The sequence below is a fragment of the Amborella trichopoda genome, chromosome 4 (assembly GCF_054954075.1).
Source record: "Amborella trichopoda isolate Santa Cruz 75 chromosome 4, AtrichopodaSantaCruz75HAP2 v2.0, whole genome shotgun sequence".
Lineage (NCBI taxonomy): Eukaryota > Viridiplantae > Streptophyta > Magnoliopsida > Amborellales > Amborellaceae > Amborella > Amborella trichopoda.
Genome location: NC_142339.1, coordinates 40,273,399 through 40,282,375, shown reverse-complemented (window position 1 = coordinate 40,282,375; position 8,977 = coordinate 40,273,399). Strand labels below are relative to the sequence as shown.

Sequence of the window (8,977 nt, the reverse complement as noted above, 5' to 3'; positions counted from 1 at the left end):
TAGGCACGCCAATAACCGGTCTCTATCGATAAATAAGCGGTTCGAATCACCATTTTAGTGTGTAAAAAAAAATAGTGAATAGACAAAAAAAACTTGAGAAAATAGTGAACTAGACAAAAATAGGTTCGGATTGGTGAATCACAGGTCTGGATAATCGTTTTACAGTAGAGAATCGTTGTTTTATTGTGCGGAACCTCTAGGTCATACTGGGTGATTCTGTGCCAACCTGACATTTCTTAAATCACTTATATAGACACAAATATGTGATAAGAATTGAGATGGCATATCAAGAGAATATTTATATTTGTTACAAGGATGTCATAATTGCCACTAGCCATTAGAAGTAGCATTTATATTTGTTGAGATAAATTTTTTATGTTACTTTGAATTTAGTCAATGACACTTACAACCACCCGATTTGAAATCCGATGAATAAGAGTGATTGTGGCCTCCTTGTATTAAGTAAGCATGTGGTATGTACAACGCTGAGGCTCCAACCAATCAAAGTAAAGCGCACTTTCAAATAGTGTCGAGAAATATGGTTTCATTACTATAAATCTTGGTGATAGCCTTAAAACATATTTTTATATTTAATTATAAAATTTAAAGCTTCAAAAACAGTGTAAATCAAGTAGATATATGAAAACTTTAAAATCTTGAAAATTGATGGTCAAAAAATACGTTGCAAGATGCACTATTTCCAAAATTTGAGATTTATTTTTTCTCGTGTCTGTGCATCTTGATATCAATATGATCAATCTAAGGATATTTGGGCACCAAAACAACCTCTTCTAGTAAAATTTTTCATTTTGTATTTCTCAATATCAATGTACAATTCTCTCGTTTAGTTTTAAGATCATTTTATATTGTTATGGCCATAAAATTTGACAGAACTATTATTCGTTAATTTTACATTTCTTTATTTTACATAAATAAGGAGATACCCACTTTCATATTGTTTACTTCATATTTATAATAGAAAAATAATAATTTATTATTAGTTAATTTGTATGTTAAGTAAGTATTAATTTTTAAAGGAGTAAGTATTTAAAATAGTTAATTTTATTTAATAATTTAAATTATAGTTTTAGTTTAATTATTTATTATTCATTTAATAAATTAAATTTATAGTTTTAGTTTAATTATTTATCATTGATTATTCATTTAATAAATTTAAATTATAGTTTTAGTTTAATTATTGATCATTGATTTTTCATTTAATTAATTACTACTAATTTTATTAGTTACTATTTGTTGAATTAATTATCCATTTTGAAATTCAGAATTTAAAGACAATTTTAAAATTGGTTATATAATTTTTTTAATGAAGATACCGTGATTTGTTTTACAACTGCTACTATTGTTAGTTGTTGGTATGATTGTTAAGTACGCCTAAAATGACCATACTAAATAAATATATTATAAGGAAATAATTATCATATTTTATTAATACTCTTGATTATTATAATAACACTATCATATATCATAACCATAACAATAAATAATTATATTATGGTACAAACCGTTTTTTGTAGTCAAGACAACATAATTATTTTCAAATATTTTAGATATTATATTAAACATTTAGTATACTCATTCGTTATAAATAAATTATACTTAAAATTATCCACACTATAGTTGCATTAAAAAAATTATATTGAAGAGTTGTGCTAGAACTAAGGACTCAATAAAGCCATGCATGTGTGGAATGGATAGGACGATTTTATTTATTTTTTAAAATCTTAAAGGAAAAAGTTTATATAAGGTTGCAACCTTAAAATGTAGAATCACATATGCACCTAAAAATTTCATTGGAAAAGGTTGTTTTAATGTTTGTCAACCCTCTAATTGATCATCTCGACATCGATATGTATGAATATTAAAAAAAAAAAAAGATTTTGAGTTCCAGAAATAGTGCATCTTCAACACATTATCTAGACCGTCTATTTTCAAGATTTTCATATATTTATATATCTACTTTATTTTAACTATTTTTTGAGTTTAAAATTTTATATTTAGATATGAAAATAGATTTTGAGATGATCCTAATAAAATTTTACACCAAAATTACATGTTATGATAAAAATTGGATGTACGCCTTAATTGGATTGTTTCAGGTTGCAACCTTATAGAAACCACACCCTACTTTAAATGCATTAAAGAACAATAACAGTAGTGTGAGATAATATTGTTCATTAGCATTGAATGGAGTATGTTATTCCCGAACTATTGATTTTGTTAGTTTGAATTTAGATAATGAGATAGTAATGTATTTTAAAATTTTAGATTGTGAGAGGGTAAAATAACATTAGGAATTGTTTACAAAAAGCTCATTTATTTTTTGTACATGGAGGTCATAATTATACTTGTCCTTTAAATTTCAAAATGGGTGGTTGTTAGAGTGTCATTGAATGGATCTAAAGTTCCAAAAAAAAATTCTCAGGCTTCGTGACTCATCCCAAGCTATCCAATTTGACATTTAATTAGTCGGAGTGATTGTGACCATCATTACAAAAGATAAACGGTAGACAATCCCTTAAAAAAAATGTTATTGAGATACTGGAGGAGACAAATATGGAGACTGGCCTTTGGATAGAAGCGCATACCCTTCCTGAGAACAGGGTCCTGCGGATCTGGACTGGGTTTGAGTCAGATTCATAACCTAAGCTGATCTCAATCAACGCATGGACCTTGGCATGTTCCCCATCCCCTAGCTTTTAAGGTGTAATGGAATATCCACAACCTCAATAGGAGGATTATAGCAGTCCCTCTTCGTCCATGAGGTAACTAGTGCTTATAATGTAGGAGTTTGTCTTCTGTAATTTGTCGGGTCCACATCGGCCTCGATCATAACCCATGCAGTAGATTCCTTTAACATATGCATATTCTTTCTAGTTACAAACATGACTCGGGGTTCATCAAAAGAGGCAAATTCTACTTCAGATCCTATCTCAGTTGAAGAGCAATAGTGGGCGCCTCATAGGATGTAGCATTTGGGTGAGTTTGTGACCGAGACTGTGTTGTTTGTCCATTTATGACCATGATGTATTCATTTACTACAGAGTGCATAATCAAAGGGTGCAATGTGCGACTGTTCTAAAGAACAACAGAGTGCCATGTGCAACATGCAGCTATTGTAATGAAAGCTGTCTACTCAAAGGGTGTACATTAGGAGAGCAGTACGTGATTGATGGGGTTCTAGATGCCCACATCCCTCAATTGATTTAAGGATGGGTATTTTCAAAATTCGCCCCCAACTCATTGTGGCGGGGAATATTGGGTTAGTTGATACAGTGTCTTTTCCATCCTTAATTTATCTACTTCACTCCCGTTTGTGAGCTACTGATATTTAGGGCGTAGAAGAAGTCCCTCTTCTCTGAGTTTATGAAATATGGCAAAATAGTTTCATCCTCACAAGTGTATTTATTTTGTAAGTCATTCCTTTATAATATGGCCTATTACTGAGCCACGCTTCTTGTGGAGATCTGACGCTCTTGTAATTTGTGAATTGGGGCACTTGTTCTTTGTTTCTTGCTCGAGTCAGTGTCTTCATTTGAATTTTGATGGTGGATCTAAGGAATTAATAGTTCACATCTCTCATCCTACAAGTCTCTCTAGATCATTGATCTAGATTTGATATAACTAAAGATAGCAAACCTCAAGGCCTATAAAATTTATAAACAGATGCTCTTCCCCTCATAATTCTCTACACCTCTTTTCTCTTATCTCTTCTCTCTCAAACAGCTCACCCTTTCTCTCTTTAGGGACCACGCTCAAGTAAGAAATCTTTCGCTCTCTTGGTGGGTTGCAAATGGGGCACGCTCCAAGGCTAGATCTCTTTTTCTCTCTTGTTTAGTATATCTCTATAAGATCAAGCCAAGTGGGCTTGAGGAAGACTGAGGGTATTGAGGCCTTAACAAGTTGGTTCTAGATCGATATCTATATGTCCTTGAGAGGGTTTTACCATATATAGTAGAGTCAAGAGACTGATCATTGATTTCGAGCACCATTAGAAGGAATAAACTCGACATAGGTACTAAGCCCGGTTGAGGTAATATCCAGTAATTTTACTTGTTTTATCTTATTTTTTTATTGTGCTCTTCTATTCCCATAAAGCAATGTGTCAAGTTTTTGTTTATTAAATAAAAATGGTAGCAAGTGAGAGCCATTTTTATTTGTTTGTTTATTTAAAGAGTGATTTATTTATAATTGGGCATTGTAAGTGATCTTGTTGGTGTAAAAAAATAAAAAATTTAAATACATATACACTGTGCTTTATCACATAGTCTGCCTTTCACAGTATATTTATTCTATTTTTTATTATTATTATTTTGTATCAAAGTTCATGAGAATGTAGCGATAGTCACATCACATGGTGTCTTTTAAGAATATGACCTATTCAACCTAGGAACCAACATAAAAAACAATAACTAAGAAAAAAATCAATGTGTGATAGGGGTGGCAATGGACCCGACTAGACCTTAGACCCGACGCATAGACCTGACCTCGAGTCTAGGTATGGGTCCAATTTATGGAGCCGACGAGTTGGGTCCGGGTCCAAAAATTGACCCGAACACTATTCGGGTCCTGGACCGGACCTGTACCTGCAAATCGTTGGAGATAAAGTACTTTAAGTAAAACCCTATTCGTTTGGGTGTATTAAGGATCATATACCATAAGAACTCGTAGTTATCTTTAGCTATTAAACAACAAATCCGATGGCTTGAAATCTAATAGTAGGTGATTGTGACTTTGTTGCCAATAATATAGGTATATGATGGTAAAAAAAAAAAAGGAAAAAAAAATATATGAAGCTCATAGTCATAAGATGGCTATGTACACGACCAGACCCAGGACCTGACAAGTACAGAATGGGTTGGGTCCAGGTCCGGCTGGACACGACCTATTGCCTCCCCTAATGTGCGGCCTTGAATTGATTGGGAAAATCGCACCCAACGATTGCACGTGGACCATAAAATTTTCAGATGGTTGAATCTTAGAATAGGTCACTTGACCAAGGGAATTAATGTAAAGGGTTTTTTTTTTTTTTGAGTAATTCAGTGGGAAAGATAGGCCCCTACCCATTTTTTCCAATAGATTAGGTAGTTAGATTTTGAAGCTATTAATTGAGAATATCAACAATAGGAATGGATACCACAATATGATAACTGGATGTGGGGATGCTACCGCCATGACCAGCCCCTTTCCTAAGTAAATGTAAGTTTTTCTAAGTAAACGTAAGTTTTTCTACCACAATAACATACTTTGGAATGTTCCTCCTAGGTGTTTTGCCTTTGGGAGCAAGTGTACAATGTGGTCCTAAGTGAATGCACCAGTTTGCTAGAATACTATTATTTAAGAACCACGACTCTGGCTCGTTGTACATGACCTAATATGTTGTTGCTACCTAATCTATTTATTTCCTATTTATTGTTCTCACTCTTTTGAGTTGAGGCTCCAACCTCATTAGAGAGAGAGAGATTGTTGTCGTTTAATTTAGGTCACCAATCACACCATCTCGAGCATGGTTTAATTCTCACACCGAATACTACCAATTGTTTTCCCAAAACTGGTTAAATTAGGTCATCAATCACACCATCTTGAGCATAGTTGGCAACTTTAGCATAGCAAGCAAAATCATTGTGAAAACCTCAATTTTTTAAATTTTTTTTTTAAAAAATACTCCAAGTTTTTTAAAAGGGCATTTAAAAAGTGTCTTTTCCAAAAGAAAGTTGTACACCAAATCATTTACTTTTAGCACAAAAAAACATAAAATCGGCTAAAGTGCCTTTAACTTTTAGGGGGTCAATTTGTTTTGAAAAGTTCGTTAAAATGCTCATGGGAGATGAATTATCTAGCATTCTATCTAATTGTTACTATTATAACTGAAAATCGTATATTATTGCTTTTTCAAAATTTTTTAAAAAATATAAATAAAATTTTGAATTTTTCCTTTCTTTTGGGTAACTTGATAAATTTCCCATTTACCTATAGAGGCCCAAAATTTTGATAACACCAATTTATCGAAAAACTAAAATTAAAATATTAAATATAACCAATGCTGCTTATTTATTATTTCCTCTCATTGTCAAGCCTTCAAATGTTTATTTGTCCGCGCCAGGGCAATTTTTGTCCAAGTTGCATTGCTAGAAGCCTCTTGCGTCAACGCCGGCGTCTCTGAGCACGTGCGTTTCGACCTACCAATCTTACGTACCACCAATAATCGGACCGACTACAATCGGACGGTTGTAGTTAACAAAAGTGAATGGACACACTAGCATCCACCGTCCATGAATTCCATGTAACCAGCCGAGCATTTGACTGGCCACACCTCTCGAATGTCGTTTACACGTGCTCGTGGAGCCCTCATTCTACAAAGAGATTATTTACTCTTCGGAAAAAGTTCATATAGAGTCGAGGCTCTCAAAAATCAAATTAGATCCTACCTCAAAACTTTAATTAGAAGATGTTGTTTTGATGCCCAAATATCATCAAATTGATCATCTCGACATCAAGATGCATAAACATTAGAAAAAAATGGATTTCAAATTTTTGAAAATAGTGCATCTTGTAACATATTATTTGTCCGTCAATTTTCAATATTTTTTAAGTTTTCATACATATGCTCGATATACACTATTTTTTAAGCTTTAAATTTTATAATTAAAGATGAAAATATATTTTAAGGCTATCACAAGGACTTCCAACATTGAAACCACATTTCTCGATACTATTTGAAGGTGTGTTTTATTTTGATTGTTTAAAGTCTCCACTTTATACAAACCGCATCATTTATCTTTTGTACAAAGGAGGACATAACTATTCCCATTCATTAGATGTTAAATTGATGGAATGGGGTGAGTCATAAGTTCGAGATTTTGTTTTTTTATTTTTTGAATTTTGAGTCTATCCAACGACACTCTTACAACCTCTCATTTTGAAATTTAAGGGACAAGAATGATTGTGACCTCTTTGTACAAAAGATAAAAGATATTTTTATAGAAATTCCACAAAAACAAAGTCACAGGCTCTTCGATGGATGTCCGTTTCGTATATTTTATTTTTCAAAAGCCTCCAAACGTTAACTTAGTAAGTTATATTTTTTCAAGCTGATATGAAGTGCATACCAATCATTTCTTTTTTCCCTTTGAGGTTCATCTCAAGATTAAGTATGCTATCTCCAAAATATATAAGGTGTGATTTGATTCAAGTGGAATCTTCTAAAAGGGCACAAGAAAAGCCTAAAAGGACATAGATAAAGTAATGAGAAAAGATATAGTGACTTTTAGTCTTACTGAAGATACGACCTTGATAGAAAATAATAAAGATGTATGATTCATATAGCCGATCCCAAATAATTTAAGTTAAATTTAGATGAAGATGACAGCGACTGGCCATTTCATTCACTTCTCACATGAATTGGTGGGATGCTTGTGAACCATATGAACATCCACTTCATGGGACTTCTCTACCGCTCCAAAAAATACTAGGTTACAAAAAATATTTGTATGCTAATAGGTGCATTTGTTGCGAGGTGAATAAGAAATAAATTTTTTTATTGATGTGTGCGGTGTGCTTGTGTTGTAATGCAATGAGATGAGACATTATGGACTTCCTAGTCTCCCAAAAACGTCCCTAATCACAAGCAACTCTTAAGACAACTTGTACATGATGCAAGAAAAAGCCATCTTATTAATACTCATAAAATAAAAGTTGTGGTTGCAGCATTAAACAATCAAAATAAGACGTACTTCTAATGGCATCAAAATATGATAGTGCCAAAAATCCTTGTGACCATATGAAATTTAGACCTTTGAAAATAAAGTAGATCAAATAGACGTATGAACTCTTGAAAACCTTAAAAATAGATGACTCTAGATGGGGCTGCAAGATGCACTACCTTCAAGATTTAGGATCTTTTTTCTTTTTTATTTTCTCGCCGCATCCATATATCTAGATTAGAGGTCAACATGATTAATTAGATGATTTTTAAGCATCAAAACAATCTTATCATTTGAATTATTGAGGTACGATAGTATAAGATTGATACCTTATATAATTTTTTTTCAAAAGCAAAAGGCCATTTCTTATTATTACCAAAATTCCAGCCAATCATAACTTCTTCCAGGGTTAACAATCGAAAACGCTCTCTCTCTAGAATTTGAGTGGGATGATGATGCTCAGCTTCAATCAATAGCCTAAAAAATCCCCATTTTGATTTGACGCTGACGTCTCAAATCTTTCACCTACAAACTCCAAATTCCAAATTCATGGCAGTTTCTATGATCCGCGAGAAAATCCAGCGCCATCGAACCTCGGACTGGAGCTTTCTAAGCCATGACCCATTCAGCTTGGACCACCTCTGCCCTCGAGGTTAGTCGCAATCACTCTCTTAGCTTTTGACTATTAAATCAACATATGGGACATGGTATTGATGGATATTTTGGAATATTCCTCGTTTCCTATTTGTTGTATTGTACCCGGTTTTGGTGAAAAGGTTGGTTTTTTTTGTCTATCTTGGCAATTTGATCAGAAGTTGGAGGAGATCGATACAGTTGCACGATCCTTGTGAAATTTCTGGATCGTTTGAGAGCTGGAGATGATGGGTTTTTGCCTCTTCTATATATTCTGTCAAGCATCTGATTTGGTTAATGCATTTGGGAGGTCAATTTTGCTGAAGAAGCTGTACAATTCGATAAGAATTTGATGGGATTTTGAGTTATTTGGACACTCGGGTGGTTTGTGAGCTTGTGTAGATAAGGATCTTGAAATTGGTCCTTGTTTGTCATTCAATTTTTGGATTCTTGATTTGGTATTGTGGGTGGCCGGATTTCGAGGATTTTGAAGGTGGGGTTGGAGTGATTCAAGACGGCAATGGTGCTTGTTCGACTATAATGCAGTAAGTTCCTTATCTGGGTTTCTGTCTTAATTTTTCCATTCGGAGTTGTGGGGGATGGGGAATTGATGATTTAAAATA

General features: G+C 33.4%; 1 protein-coding gene across 11 annotated transcripts in view; it reads left to right on the top strand.

Annotated features, from left to right (window-relative positions):
- Positions 1–8,067: 8,067 nt before the first annotated feature.
- The window catches only part of LOC18425103 (uncharacterized), a 32,669-nt gene continuing 31,759 nt past the window's right edge, over positions 8,068–8,977 (top strand). For 5 of the 11 annotated variants that reach the window (XM_088865235.1, XM_088865231.1, XM_088865238.1 and 2 more), the window contains exon 1: positions 8,069–8,899. The gene's annotated coding sequence lies outside the window, so the exon portion shown is untranslated. Of the gene's footprint in view, positions 8,900–8,977 lie in introns of all 11 variants that reach the window. The other 6 variants (XM_088865236.1, XM_088865230.1, XM_088865239.1 and 3 more) reach the window with 4 other exon arrangements.